Genomic DNA, 16169 nt, shown 5'->3' with positions numbered 1-16169 from the left:
CTCCTGCCCAGGGTGGGGAGTCAGACCTGATGATCTACTTCGGTCCCTTCCAACCCGACTTATATGAATCTATGAATTCCCTCCCTGCCTGTGTCATTAGATCAGCACCTGCAGTGCTGGGCCGGAGAATCATAGGAAGTCACAGCAAGTTAGGGTTGGAAGGAGGTCATCTAATCCAACGCCCCCATCATGAGCTGAGATGAGGTCCACTGATGAGGTTTTCACTTCATAGGACTTGATCTTTCAAGAGCTGCAGTGCTGGGAAAGCACTTAAGGATGTGCTCAGTGTTTAGCCCCTGGGCTTTGCTGGACTGTGGCCAGAGCACTCAGCACCTTACAGGATTGAGCCCATGGGCTGGGATGATGTAGGTGGGGCTGGTCCTGCTTGAAGCAGGGAGTTGGACTAGATGTGACCTCCTGAGGTCCCTCCTAGCCCTCATTTTCTATTCTATTGTGAACATTACAGAAGGGACAGCCCCTACCCCTGAGGACCTGGATCCACAGATAATCAAGAAGTGTTTAATTTGCTACTGCTTGGAGAGAGCTCAGTCCCTCCTACTTCAGGCCTTGGCAGGAAATCTCCTTGTAGCCTTGCAGCTGAGCTGCTGCTGGAGGAGCTGCGGTCCTGATCTCCAGATGAGTCATGGCAAGACCTCTTTTATGACCAGGACTTCCAAATATAAACCTCTCTTGCGTGACTAGCCTGAGACGCAGCACCGATGCTCGCTGCTGTTCCTGGGCCTGATTCTGTCAGTTCCTGAGCACCCTCCACTCCTGTGGGCTTCAGCGCACAAGACACATCTCTCTGTGTAGCATCTTGCTGTATTGCTGTGCGCAGCGCTGAGCTCTGTTTGCAGGGCATTTCAGAGACTTCCCAGGAAAAGGATGTCAATGCATAGAGTTACAGCCGAACCTGTGCATGTGTCTTTCATGGATTCATTTCCATATCAGCATCATGCAGTATGTAACGATGCCTTGCATACAGTCTCTGTAACTTGAGCCAGACATCATTTTGTCTTTACTGATGCATAAATATGAAAATCATAAATCATAAAATCATAAAAATATGTCCTCCTACTGCTATGATACCATTTAATTTGGAGTCCTGATTGCCAATTTCAATCATAGTTTGTGATGCTGTTTTAAACCCTGTTATTTTTTAACTGGAGTTTGCTGTACAACGAGACGGTATGTCAGAACATTTGTGGGGTTTGCATGGGAACAGGCTTGCGGTCCTAGCTGTGGCATTGCTGTATATTTGTACAGTGGTTGGATGGTTGAATGGTGTGTGGTGTGGGGCTGTGCCTGAGTAAAGCCCATGCACCAGGTTAACACTTCTGGAAGGACCTCCATTGGTTCATGGATCAGTGAATTTGGGTCAGTGGCGTGTGCCCTTCCCCACCTGTATGAGACCCTGATAAATAACCCTGATTGGTGATATGACAACAGCAGTGAATGAACGTGATGTGACACAATTGTTGTAAATGTGGTTGTGTATTGCACACAGTCCCCCTGAGATGCAAGGCCCAGAAGTGCGGTAAATAACTTCAAATGGCCCTGATCACACTAGACCCATTGCACCACTGTTCCTGCACACACACAGGTGCTGGAAATCCCTTTGAGGGACTGGAGGGTAATGTCCTAGCCCAGTGCTCCCTCCCAGCCCCTGGGAACCCATTGCAGGGCCCCAGGAAGCGGGAGCAGTTTGCTGCCATTAGCAGCAAATCTGCTCCCGCTTCCCTGCATGTGTAGATGCCTGCCCGGGAGCGTTTACTCATGAGTAGTTTACTTGCAAGTAAACTGATTCCAGATCAAATGCACATGTAGACGTGACCAGTATCTGATGAAGCAAACTGTTGTTTATGAAAGCCTATGTGCCTCTGATTTAAGGTGCAAATCTACCCTGCCTGACTTCAGACTAACGCAGCAAACTGCCTCTCAATGCAGAACAAAGTCATAATGGCTTTGTCCAGAAAAGCCTCAGGCGATGCTGATCTTCATTCCTTATTGTGCCTTTGAAGGAACAAAGCTAACCCATTTGCCTAGATAACCTAAGGGAGTTATCAGAAACTTGGTGAGAAACTTAAAAAGCCCATCAAAATGGCATTACGCATCACCTTGAAACTTAGACAAAACAGAGCATTCAGGGTAAAGGGTAAGATTCCCTTTATAACCCTCTACACAATGGTACCCATATCAAGCCAAGGTCTTTGACACACAGGGTGGTTTTGCATTTCTATTTTGCTGAGGTATAAAGTATTCGCAAATAGTGCAGGGGACTGGAAGTTGGGACTCACAGGGTCTGCTCCCAGCTGTGCGATAGTCATGCCAGGTGCATCTGAGGACATTAGAAACTCTCTGTACCTCTCTTCTTTAATGCACTGGCTAAGGACTGAATCCTGCTTGCCTTCCTCACCTGAATCCTTCTGCTGGGTCCCTGCACGAGCAGAGAGATGAGCGAGCATCAGCTAAGAGGGGTTTTTTTTCTCTTTAAAGCGTCTATGATTGCAGTATGCACATGACTCCATTGCACTTTAGTGACTAATGCACAAAAGAGGTATAAGTCAGACTGCTGGGGAGAGAGCTAATGGAGACTCACCTTCAAGACTCAGAGATATAGAGGTTTTGGCACTGGCCATGGTGGGCTCCAAATACTCTGGCAACCATGCTCTCTTTCTTCAGGTTTATGTGCATTTATCAAATTACTGTACAAACAGTGAACTATTAAATAAGCAATAGCTCAACAATCAATAATTCCCTCTCTCACAACATCAGTCTCGTGTTTTGCAATGCATGGGTGAAAAATAGCATAGGTGTAAATTCTTTGACAATTGCTATTTATTTGGCTGTAGTGATCAGAGGCCACAAAAAGGGACCAGGCTTGCTTTATAACACTAATAAAAACAGCCCCTTTGCAGATAACTTACATTCTTGGCCAGGGATCAGATGCACCAGGGGATAAGACAAACAAATGATGGGCTGAAAAGAAGGGAAATAATATAAGCATGTTTCCATGGCAAGTAGCTGTTCTCCAATGCAAGTGATGTGGGAATCCAGTCCTGGTTATTCACTGTTCACAGCTGCGTGGCCCATCATAAATCTGTATTTAACACATTTTAAAAAATGCATATTACTTCCCCAGTAGAATGTAATAGCTGCATGAGAGCAGTTATCATCTATCACGTCAATATTTAATTACATAGTTTTAAAAAAGATGCATCACTTCCTTTGTAGACCATATTGACTCTGAAAGTTCTGTTCAGGTCTAGCACATAATTACACATTTGGAGGCCTGAATATATGCCAAAAGTCCTCATTAAAAGTTCCAGATCTTGGCCAACTTATTTTTCAAGACACCAAAGCAATTAAGCTACATGAGGAGCTATGACAAATCTCAGTGGTAAAATGGAAGTCTGTTTTGCATGTTACAAGAAGAAAAAAACATTCAGGACATTTCCTTGGTGTATTTTTTGGTCCTTTCATAGGGATTGAATGTGTTTGCTGCTAGTCCCAACAGGTAGTCAGAGCTCTGGGGGAACCATCAGACTGGACAGGACTGGCTGGGTCCTTAAGTTCTGTCTTTTGTACTCACATGCAATCAGGGACTAGTTATTTAGTATAAAAGGGTCCACATAAGCACCTGCTCTAGCCCCTCCTACATATACCAGGCCCCAAAGCCCCTGCTAGCACCTGTAATAGGCTAGATCTCCAGTGCAGAAACCCACAGTACAATGAGACATGGGAAAGGAACAAGGGGGACCAGGGGCCCCTCCACTGTCTTGGGTCTCTACAACGTGGTTAGTATGTGAGGCCGTGTGCGCCATGGGTAAACAACCTCAGCACATGGGCAAAATCCCATCTAAGCTAGACGATGACTTCAAAATGCAGGCCTCATCTCAGATGGTTATAAGATGCTCTTGATGTTTATCCTAATAGCCACGGTTGTCTGATCTTCTTAATATTAACAGGTGGGTCGGTTTATTAAGTAGAAGCTATCACTTGAATATGAGCATCCCAGGAAGAATGTCAAGAGCTCATACAGGCTCAATCTGTCTGTTTTACTGCCCTGTTTATCCCGTGAGGTCCAAGGGGGGGCTGGCAAGTCATTACCACGACGGCTTCTCCCAACCATTACTGTTTATGTTCAGAAAGTTCTGCCAGGAGCAAAGACCTTCTGTTGCAAATGAGCAATTTGGAGTTTGGTTTTGTTTTAAAAACCCATCGCTACAGCCTCTCTCCACAGCTCCAGCACAAGCAGGAAACGTATCAGCTGACCTGGGGAGGTTCAGTAGCACACAGCAGGGGGCATCTACACATTCAATGTGCTTTAGGTAATATGCATTAAATCTAGTACCTCCATTGTGAAGCACTAGAAAAATTTGCATCAGCCTATTTTAATGCACATTAGCTAGAAAGCACAGGTTTTTGTGGCACTTTAATGCACATTCAAATAGGTTAATATGCATTAGAGCGCATGTGTAGATGCACCGTCAAAGACCAAGGCAAGCATGTTGCCCTTAGAGGTATGGCGTCTCAGGGATAAGAAGCAGTTATTGTTTGGAGACCAACAAGCTGATGTGGTGCTGTGACAAGACAGGGAACCTACATAGGACATGTGGATTCCCAAGGGGAGCTCTGCAGCTAGAAAACCTGCTGTACATCCACCTGAGTAGACAAGACTTCTGTCATGTTTCCTTATCTCCCTCCCTCCCCCCACCATCAGAACAATACCAGGTTTTTTTTAAATCTTAAATGCTTTTAAATCTGTTAAAATCTTTTAAATGCTAAGGGGAAAGCAGCTTGGGACCAAAGCAGGCTTCTGCTCAGGAGAACCAGATGCTTCTGTTCTGCCTGTAGAGGCTGTGGCTGGAGCAGGGGGAAGTCATCAGAGGCAGAACAAAGCAACCAGGGCCTGGAAAGGGCCTGATCCAGAGGGAAACCTCTCTCCAGTGCAGGGTGTGGGACAGGAGGAAGACAAAGAGGCCCATGCTTCCTAGCTTAGGACTTGCTAAGGGCAGAGCAGAAGAATTCAGGTTCAAGATGAAACCATGAGCAGCAATGAAGGTCCCCCCCCTCAACACCCCATCTCGAGGACCCTGACCCAGCCCAAGGAGAGATGAGGCAGGGAAATGCACGTTGAGTGTCTTAATTGTGTCTAGATCTATAATTGCCCCATGCAGTTAAGTCAGCAGCAATGGTGGGCTCAACATCAGCGTGCAAAGCATTCCTCTGCCTGTCTGCTTGCATGCATCAAGGCTCCTGCAGAAACAAACTGCAGCCTCTGAACATGCCCCTACATGGCTGGCATCCTGGGAGAAGGGGTGCTGAGCCTGCCTGGGGGCCAGTGCTAGGCCCAGGGAGCCAGACAGCTTACAGGGAAGGGAGGATGCACCCCAAGAGCAGGCCAAGTGAGGGTGCAGTGAGTGTCCAGCTGCAGAATGCCGTGACGGGTGCGTTGGCAGACTCACCCACCCCTGAAACAGCCCTCTTGCCCTGCCCTGCACCATGGCCAGAAAATGACCCTGAGAATGGACACCACTATCAACAATGCAGCTGTGCTTCTATCTGAGCAGGGCCACCCCTAGGCCCATGCTGGGGGGAGCTATCAGAGGGGGCCTTGGGAAAGCTCTGGAGGTGCATGCGCAAGCAGTAGGACAAAGTCCCCAGCATTCACACAGAGACAAATGCTCTCTGACCCCATAAATACTGGCTCACAGCCCAGCAATGCTGATTTTTCCTGACAGCTATGACCCACGTTGACAATGAAATGGCCTTGTGTGCTTGAGCACAAAAGTCTCTGTGAGCTTGAGAAATAGTAAATGGCATTTTGTGAATCACAGAAACAGGGAAGTGGAAAAGGCCTTTGCCTTGGCAAAGCTGGGTGAATAGCACCTGTGACCTTACTGATTTGGTATGGAATATCCCAATCCAACAGGGTTTCACCACTCCTGGTGGTAATCTATCCCATCATCCCCTGTCAGGATGCTTGTTCCAATATTTTACCCACATTGTCACTTTCTCAGTTTCTTTTCACTATGTCTACCAGCATCTGCTGCAGGAATCTGACATCTCAACGGAGAAAGCTAATCTAATTTTAACTGTGTTTGGATTTATTGCAGGAATACGTTATAGGTGTGAAATTATGTTGTCTTTCTAAGAGCCGATGCTTTCCTTTTAAGGGTAATGCAGGTACTGGAGTAGCCTTCTGAATATGAACGAGCTCCCTTCTTTTCTTCCAGCCGGAAAGGAGGGACAGGCAGGTTGTAGTATCTGTGAGGAGTAAAAAGAAACCCGACTCAGGGCCGAGCTCTGATCTTTCTTGCTCCATGGTGACTCCTGGGCTCAGACAGAGCTAGGCCAGGCCTACCCAGCTCCAAATCTGGCTCTTAGCGCCTTACAGAAAAGAAGTCCCCTCCCGCATCGCCGTCACCCCACAGTTTCCTCAGGTAGCACCAGGCACAGAACAACCACGTGTACATGGTGACACCATTTTGCTAGCCAAATGGTGATTTTCGTCACATGTATGTGGGGAAATCGTCATGTGTACAAGTGCCCCAGCTGCAGATGCAATGCTGGCTTATGGCTGTGCTCCATGCTAACAGCACAGAACTACCCTTCAGCCCCTTGGGCTGGTCGCAGTGGGCTCACAGTGGGCACAGCACCGTGCAGCTGTGCAGCCACTGTGTAACAGGCGCACTACTGTGCAGCCATGCCCCAGGGCAGCTGGCACACTTCTTACCGAGGGGAGGATTTCAGGGCATTTAGAAAGTGACTTCCCTGCTGCACCTGGCCCCCTTCGAGACCCAGCAGCAGTTTGACAACAACACGAGCTGGCAGGAAAGCAAGGGAGCAAAAAATTGTGCTTCTTGGTAGGTGTAAACAAAACTTTTCCAGCTTCTGTGAAAATAATTAAGCCCATCCTCCAAAAGTTTCCCTGTGCCATAGGATGATCCTGCTGGTGAGTTTGTATGCCCATCAGTAGAAAATGGAGAGGTCCTAGCAGGCGTGGCTTCATCTGATTTTACCGTAGTTTGGTAGGTGGCAGGGACTTACGGTTTTGCCTCTGCTTCAGCAACAGCAGGAAATTCCTCGCTGTGTATCCACTGCTCTGTGGCTGCTTTAATGGTGCAGTGAAAAGGGGTTCCTGCTTATTGCCTCTTTGCCATTTTGGTGCCATGTGATTGTGCAGGAACATATGGGGAAGGCTGGGTTAAGACCATTGTAACATCTAAGTGGCAAGTAGTTGGTTAGCCCTGGGGTGCTGCTGGTAGGTCCCATGCAGAGCCTGGGAGGGAAGAAGGGAGTTTTCTCTCCAAAGACCATTGTTGCCTGGCTTGGATTTCCCTGGCCTACCAGCCAGGATGTGCATGACCATGGAAGAGGCAGAATGTTTCTTACGTTTCCCTTTTTTTTTTTGCAACAACAAAACCTTCTGCAAAGGGCCTCTGGGTACATCCAACTCCACCCAGTCCCTTGCACCCTCCTTGCAAACAGAAGCCAGCCCTTCTCTGGTGGCTGAACAGAAACACCAAGTCCTCTCTTACCACAGCGTGCTGCTCTCCTTTTCCCATGAGATCTTGCCAGCAGAGAGCGTCCAAGATCCCGTTTCACCAGTTGGTACCAGCACACTGCGGCAGGGGTGGATTCAAGGGGGTGCAGTGGTGCAGCTCTGATTCTTGCTCCATCCAAACCTTAAAACCAACTGCCTGGAAGGGGCTGCAGCATTTCTACTCAGGCGGTGCTGAGAGAGTCAACTGATTTCATGGCTCATTATCAGCTCCCTGATTCCTGCTAATCTCTCTCCACCCCACAGGTGTTAATGGCCCTCTCTCCTTTTTAAAAGGTCTTGATGTCCACTATTCAACTTATCTTTTCTTCTGCAATGCTGCTGTCTGTTAGGCCTTCCTGGTAACATCTCTCTTCTATTTCACAGCCCTGCAAACTATTTTTAGCTCTAGCTAAAATCCTTAACTCAGGTGTGGTCATGTTACCTCAGGTGTAGAAATGACTGGTATTGAAGGCGCTGTCAGGACACTTAAAAAGCCTAGATTTTATTTTGTGAATCTGAGTAAGAGACGTACATTTGACTCTAATGACTGCATGATGAATGACACAGGAGCTTTTGGCTATTTTTTGCTATTTTAGAGTTTGTTGTGGTTTTTTTTTAACTTTATAGATAACCTAGCAAATTGATGCACATTGCAATAGTTATATTTGCTGTTGCTTTGATCTTAAAGTGACTAACATAGGGACAGCCAACTTCCTTCCTTGTGACAAGGTATTTGGCAGAATTCACAGCTTCACTGGACTCTGACAGGGCTGCGCCGTGAGCGCTTCTGCTATGGCTGTACACTTGCAGTCTCTAGGTTGCCAGTCATGAACTTTAACACCTGCACCACCTCAGCCCTGCCACCCTGTTAGCACATTAGTAAAGCTTCTAGTTTTCCTTTTGTTGGAGAAAAATATGTGTTGTGTTATATGGATGTATTTGGTAGCCAAATGAAATGCATTTATTTTTGTCTCAGACCAACATGGCTACTAAATATATCCCTGAAACATGGAAAATGCCATATTTTAGCCAATTTTGGAATGATAAACTTCATTGCTAAACAAACTAAGAAAGATTTCTACACCTCCCTGCCTTTCTATCACCAGGGAAGAAAAACTGCCTGATCTGCACATCAAAGAGCAACTCACACGAAGAGACTCTCATGGGCCCAAAGGAATATCTATCCATCCACCTTCAGCTTCCTCTGTGCAAAATGAAGTTTATTTTCTACCTAAGGGGACTTTGACTATTTTTAATTTTCCCTTGGGCTGAAGAAGGGCGTGAGTGCCTGAAAGCTTGCAAAGAAAGATTTTCTTAGTTGGTCTAATAAAAGGTATCATCTCTGAACCAAGAGTTTGAGAGTTTTGCATGTCTTGTTGTGTTATACGTGAGGGTGTGCCACAGCCCTTTCCAATATCCTAGATCTGCCCGTGGCAAATGGGCCCTTCCTGGAGGTGGCCAGGAGCGTGTCCTCCAGGGGATAGCAGCCAGGCAGGCTGTCCCTCCAGGATGAAGGGGAGCAGCCACGAGGCAGGAGCTCTTGGGCTGGGCAGAGCTCGCTTGGCTGTGAAGGCAGCACATCTCTGCCTCTGAGGGTGCTGGGGTAACGTGCGCAGGGAGATGCTGCTGGCCACCTTACCCCTGGTCTCACCCCTGTAGTGAGAGCCAATTGTGGTTGTGTTCAAACCATGGCTACCCAGAGCTGGGAAATGCCCATTCCTCCTCGTGAAGGCTTATTTTTAGGTGCATTCTGCATCGCATTGATAAAGCAGCAGCCGTCACTTTGCAGGAACACTGTGACACTGGGCGCGACGCAAGCCGGCTCTGAAAGGAGGCTGGGAGAGCAGCATAAGCCGATTTAGAAAATAAGCTCCGTGGCATTGAGAAGCATGCGTTTCTGAAACCGCCCGTGCCTCCTTGGGGCAAAATAAAGTGCCGTGATTGTAAGCAGCCCTGTTCTAATTAGGGGTGCGCTGACTTAGGTGACTACAGTAAGTTGTCAGATGCCACCCACGGGGCAGCAAGCAGGATGAGCAGTTTGCAACCCCTGCTTCAATCCCTGGAGCTCTCTAACCCGAGTACCCGCTACCTCTGGCTGGAAGTTTTATGGCAGAACGCAGCCGAGAGAGGACGTTCGCTCAATTCGCCTGGTTACTGTTGCTTGGGAAACCACTCCCTTGGCATCCATGCGTTCAGTATCATACTTCTTCCCCCCCAAAAGACAGTCCCACAGCGAGGTATCTTGAGAAAGAAGGCGGGTGTGGGAAAACCTGCGCAGCTCGGAATATTCCCCGGGCGCGTCGGAGAACCAATATTTAGAAACACGCAAGTTGATGTACTTCGAGGAAAGGAAAGAGAGGGCGAGCTGCAAGAAATCCCCAGGCTGGAGCGTGCCCGCCGCTGCAGGTGGAGCTCAGGCCCCAGCAAATTCTTCCGTCATCTCTGCAGGGCCTGGAAAGGGTGAGGTGGAGAGGGGTGAGTTCCCATCCCACTGTCAGCTGCAAGCCTTGGGCAGCTCAGTGACTTCTCTGCCTTAGTCTCCCCCGCCTGTAAAACAAGCACTTGCAGGTGCTTACCTGCTCCCGGTGTGGGGCGGGCTACGAAATGCTTTCAAGATGCATGCTGTTTAGAGCATGGAGTTTGTGCCTGAAAGCTTGCAATTAAAGAATTTTTTTTGGCAAAAATCGAGTCGGTCTAATAAAAGATATCACCTCTCCCATGAGTCCTGACTGCTGCTCGGAGCAGAACTCTTGCAAGGAAACAGAGTCAGAGTCCTGATGGGCTTCGGTGCCTTTCACGGGACTTTCACTCCTTTTCCATTGCAACTTTCCTCTGCTTGCCACGAAAATTTGCTCACAGTGTGCACCTCTCCTTTTTCTGATCCTCGCCAGGATGCAGAATGTACTGGTAGTTTCACAGCAGGGGCTAATAGTAAATGCTGAGCCTGTGAACTTATACCACCTCCACCCCGTTCTCTGCTGTGACTGAGGTGAGAAGTTGCTCCTTTATTGGGAAGGAAAGATGTAGAGGAACTCCTGGCTCCTCTTGCTGTGCCTTTTGCCAGCAGGGAGCTGAAAAGAGCTGGTCTGATCTTGCTGCAGTTCTGCACTAATGGGAACAAAAGAGTGGGCTTGCAGTGTTACACGCTCACACACACTCCTTACAAATCCTCCTTCAGCTGCGATGATTAAGAGAGGCTCTGCCTCTCCTGAAGCAGGGAAGAAACCTTGTGAGGTGGGCTTTCCCGCAGCACCATGTCTCTGCCAGTGATGCTTTGTGCAGTTTGGGAAGCTGCATATCCTGGGGGAGCGGGGAGAGTCCAGGGCCCTTCTCATTTATTATTTTCTTAAAATAACAATTTAAAAAGTTGTTAAACCTCTCTTAAAAAATGTAATGTGATGGCCTGCCAGCCTGGGGTAGCTCTGGGTTTTGCTGCCCTATCCATAGATAGTCCATGAGTGATGAGTTTCCTCCCCCACCTCCAGCAATAAAGGCATAAATGTTCAAAAGGAGCTTGTTGTAAAATGCCCTTTGCGTTTGGGACTGTGGGTGGGCCTGGCTCCGTCTGCATGCTCCAGCGAGGTTTCCTTCTCCTAAACAACACCAGCCATTCTCCCCTCCAAAATTACCACGTGCTTCTCAATACTAAGCACATTCCCCCCGTGTCTCAAACAAGTCTCTCGGTCTCTCTCACGTGTACCAAACGAGTTAGAAATGGCAATCGGCTTCCTTTGGGAAAGTGACTTCAGGGAGGAAAACTCCCAATAAGGGGAAAGTAGCAAACCCTCCACTTCACTGTGCGGCGAATTGGTGTGATTTTCTGATAAGACGGGGAGCTCTTCATCCGCTCTGGGAGTGAGGGAGCCGCCGAGACCGGCACAAGCTCGGGTTGGAGGCGTTGTGTCTTTTTTGTCTCTACGACCGGTGACAAATCCACCTGTCCTGCTTGAATGAATGTCCTGCTATTTTTGATGTGGTTGGAGGGAAGTTTGGGTCTGGGAAGGGCTGCCTGGTGGAATAGTACGCTGTAGTTATAAGAAAATTCAGAGCAACCTGGATGAGCTCTTGATGCCGAGAGGCCTGACCTTTCCACTGGTCTTCCTGCTTCTGTCACCAGAGCACCAGGAGGCTGGGGGTTAAGTCCTGCCTTGGTACCCAGCCTGGCAGGGTCCTGCTGGGGTAGGGGGAAGACATCTGCCTCTGCACGGCCACGAGAGGAGGTTTTGTGTGGCGGCGTTTCTCGGGGCTCCCCTTGCCCTGGCCACCCTGGGGCACAAGGAGCCGTGTCAGAGCTGGGCTCCACGCTGTCCAAGGGCATCGGGTGAACCGGGAGCAGCGTGGGGCTCTGCTCTCCTTGCTCTCCAAGGCTCGGACAATCAGTGCTCCCTCCATCGTGCTTCCTTCCCTCCACCTTATGTACGGCAGGGAACTCCCCTCCTCTCACCACCCCCGTTTCAATCATGGCCATTGACTTTCCACGTTGCTGCCACCTGCTACCAGCCCGGCGCTGGCAGTGATCAGCTTATTGCACGTGCCAGTTATGCACAAGTGACACGTGCTTGTGCTCACGAGGGCGCCTCTTCCATCCCGCCTTGTAGACGCCCCGGACTTTGGGCATGACAGCTCTCCACAAGTGTGTCTAGCTCGCAGCCTGGCTGGGACACCGAGATGCTCCTGCAGTATAAATCATAAACACACATTTTAGGGAACCGGCTCTTCGCCCCGAGGGTCCTGCCTTTTGTGCTAGTCTTGGAGCACTCCCAAGACGAGGTCTGGCTGGCACTCTTCCCCCTTCCTCCGTGGGCCTGGGTCTTTTTCATGACTCCAGGTTCAAGGCGAGGCAGTCCAGCTTCAGGGTTGTTCACTCTTGCCTGCTATCCCTGTGTCTTCCTCTGGCTCTTTACCTTGGCTATGTTTCTTCCCTGCAGCCAACTTTCTGAGCTCTCCGCAGCTGTCATTGCCTCGAGGGCTGATACTCAGCATGGGGTCCCCAGGCTCTCTCATGGGTTTTTTTTATGTCCAGCTCAGTTGCACCATCTTTGTTTCTCCTACCCAGTTTGGCTGCCAGCTCAGCCTGTGCCTCCCACCAGGCAGAAAGTCTTTGTCTTTGCTGTACAGCACATACGGAGGGAAATTTTCCATCAGGTTTGTTTCCCTGCCTCCCATTAAGGCAATGACCTTTCTGGCCATTGTAGATCTATTAGCAGCCCACTGAAATGCTCGCAACATTTGCAGGCGCTGGCAGTGGCTGTTCACTGCCTCCAAGTCCTGTCTATAAATCTGTCAGGCCCATAACACTTCAGAGCCCAGACTCACGACAGGCGATGCCTTTCTCTGCTTTGTTCCCCTTCATTTCTTTTCCTGCCCTAGGACGTTGCTGTGGCACTCTCATAATCCTCTCCCACTTCTCATAAAATGCATTTGCCTGGACCTCGGCTAGAGATGAGCAGATGCGGACTCGCCCTGCCACGATTGTGCGGAAATGTTTATTGCACTTTAAATAACGAAGCTATTCAGGAGGTGGCTCTCAAGATGAGCTTTACACTGTGTTTTGCACTCATGGAATTAAAAACTGTATTAAGGAAATGTTAAAATTCAAGTCTGCATGTGGGCATGGTAGAGTTAATAGAGAAACAGGACCCCACACATGGTCACCACATCAACACATAGTTGTAGGAGGGTAAAGCATCCCTAGGCATCGTTTGCAGCATGTGGTCTGCATTTGCCCAGGCGGCAGAGCTGGCATTAGCAGTTGCAGTCTGAATTAGAGCCCATAGTATAAGGGAGGGGGTGTCTCTTTTAGCTTGTCCCCACACTCTCACTCCAGGCAGGTGGCTCTCTTCATATAGACAATAGCCGGTATTTCCATTTAAAACTCTTCAAGGCTTTTAATTAGCAAGCAGCGAGTGACTGGAAGTACAGTTCTGGATTGCCTCTTGCACATAATTCAACTAAAGCAATATGGCATTTTAATTTGTCTTATTGATCTCACTCATTTTGCATGAGGGAGATAAATGGCTTGGCATAGTTTTACGTGGGGACTTTGGCTTCTTCGCTGTAGTTACATGTGAAGCCTGCACAATGCATTCTCACATCAAAATTAAGTTTCCAGGAAACCTGCCTGAAATAAGTGTGGCAAAAATAGATAAATATAAACTGTGCTTGCCTCGTGCCCTAGAGATAAAATATGCCAGTACCTTAAAGCATGAATTATTTTAAAGGCTTCTTACCATCAGTTGCAGAAAAGCTCCTTACTGGAAAGAGGGAAATGCACCTGTACAGCCATGTCCACGTAGAGCGGCAGACCACATGCTTTCTTTTTTTAGTTGAGAGTTGTCAGCACTCTCAGTTCCCATGGGAACCTCCTCTTTCCTGTTGCCAACAACACATCCTGCTTAGAGACACGGGGAGTGTAGTAGCTGTGGGCTTTTTTGCAGTTTATGTCTATTATTATTGGCTTCTTGGCCAACAGAGAGCTCTGAGCTAACATGCTTGGGACCTGGTGAATCTGAAGGCACAGCTTGCATCAAAATTCATTTTTTGTCTTGGCTACCCTTAGTATCCACAGCTAAGGGGAGCCCAAATCTAATGGCTTTGAACTTGCAGAGGCAAGTTCTGCAAAGACGATGGTGAGAAATGCATCCGAAGTGGCTTGCAAAGGGTTGAGGGCTGGGTTCTCCACCTTCCACAAAAGCCAACAGAGACCTCAATTCAACCTCCATGGGGCACCTGGCAGGTGCACGGGTGCCACGGTGGGATGTCGTTCTGATACCCGAAGATTATATTTTCATGACATAACAGACCTGTTTACAGTCAGGTCAGTGGCAAAAGTCCCTTGATTTCCCTAGCAGGAAGAACGGCTCCCTTGCCCAGGAACGTCATTATCCCTGCGTGGCATGCTATAACAAAGTGTTAGTGATCGGCCCCTGGCTAGATTGTGAGAGGAGGGACTGCACTCAACATCAGGTCTTTGCCCGAGATGATACCTGACAGCACGAAAAGCAATTCACTGAGCACGCCTTGAGCCCACGAGGTTTAGTCAGTAGCGTTGGGAGGCTAAGAACATGCATCTTATTGGTGACCTATTTAAATCCTAATTTTTCCAGGAGATCATCTCAGAACAGCAGGCCATCTGAACGGAAGCTAGGAGCTCCTGAGAGAGATTATGACAACAGGCACCATCAGATGCTGCTTCACCCTTTAGCGCTGGCAGCTCCAGCCACTAATCCAAATAGGCAAGGACTTTTCAGCTTAAGAAAGAGACACTTTGGGGGGAGGGCCGTGATCACAGTTTACAAAATATTAAATGGTGCAGAGAAAGATAAGAGGGATTTATTATTTCCTATCACATAATACAATGAAATTATTCAATAGCAGTTTTACAACTATTCACATAGCATGTAGTTCACTTGTGGAACTCATTGCTCCAAGACATTGCAGAGACGAGTAGCTTAACCCAGCTGGAAAAGGGTTTGGACAAACTCAAAGTGGGAAGGCCTGGTAGGAGGTACCGAACATGGTAGACAGAGGTGCAGGAAGGAAAGCAAAACTTCCTGAACCTGCGAATACTGGAAGCTGCAGTGGGCAAGGCACATGTCTCCGAGGATGCTCAGCGCGGGTGGAAGAGCTGGCATCCGTGCCCCTATTCGGGGCAAAGAGCTACGGTGCTCCGATCATGCTTGCAGCTTCAGATGTGCTGGTGCAGCTGGTCAGGGTCCAGCACAGCCAGCAATTGCTGCACTTAGATGCAGCGTTGGCATGCATGTGTGCTTGTCCTACCCTGATTCCTGGGTAACAAGCAGGCAGGCCAAGGCATCGGCTTGGCAGGTCTGGGGAGCTCCTAATGTTGAAGATAGGTCACACTAAGGGAGATGGGCCCCCTGCAGCTCCTCTCAGAAAGGATAAGGATGGTCTGGATAGCAGGCTTTATCTCTGCTTCTCAAGGGGGAATGCATCCTTGGCATATCAGCACTTCAGTCCTCTCCAAAGAAACCCACCCTGCAATCCCTGTTCTTCCTTCTACCTGGCCTGGCCCCAGGCATGGTAGGAGGTTCCTGCAGGCCCTCACTGCTCACGCAGCCCCAGAGACAAGGACTCTTCATGTCCCTGCACTTCCAGTGAAGAACTGAGGGTTTCCCTTGCTGCTTGGCTGTGGCTGCCGTTCGTGTGGTCACTTTGGCTGGTTTCCATGTGTTTGCTCTCCCTTCCTTGACTCATCTCCTCTCCCATGGGCACGAGAAGGCTGGGGAATAGTCAGACACCCCTAGGTCCTTGGCACCCCAGCATCTCGTGTTTCCAAATCAAATACTTCTTCTGACATGGGAGGCCTAGCTCCTGGCTCCCCACAGATCCCCTTTGGATTTGCTCCGGCCACTGAAAAGGTGGCTTACACCCAATGGAAAGAAGGGGTCATCACCAAGGAGGGCTATTCTGCAGTTGCTTGGGGATGTAGGGGGGCAGTCAGGAAGGCCAAGGCAGAGATGGAACTGGGACTAGCTTCCCAGATTAAGGACAATAAGAAGTCCTTTTTTAAATACATAGGGGGTAAAAAGAAGGTTCCAGGTAATGTGGGGCCCTTGCAGGACACGTTGGGAAACTTGGTCGTCACACCAGATGACAA

General features: G+C 48.8%; 1 long non-coding RNA gene across 1 annotated transcript; it reads right to left on the bottom strand.

Annotated features, from left to right (window-relative positions):
- Positions 1-2816: 2816 nt before the first annotated feature.
- Positions 2817-13884, bottom strand: LOC109288392. Its single transcript, XR_002095127.1, has 2 exons — positions 13780-13884; positions 2817-3100 (listed from the first exon to the last, which is right to left on the bottom strand). It is a non-coding gene; the product is annotated as an uncharacterized LOC109288392 (long non-coding RNA).
- Positions 13885-16169: the final 2285 nt, after the last annotated feature.

The sequence above is a fragment of the Gavialis gangeticus genome, unplaced genomic scaffold (genome assembly GCF_001723915.1).
Source record: "Gavialis gangeticus isolate Ggan-Ray unplaced genomic scaffold, GavGan_comp1, whole genome shotgun sequence".
NCBI lineage: Eukaryota > Metazoa > Chordata > Crocodylia > Gavialidae > Gavialis > Gavialis gangeticus.
Note: the sequence above shows the minus strand (reverse complement) of the source record. Positions and strands in the feature narration are given on the sequence as shown.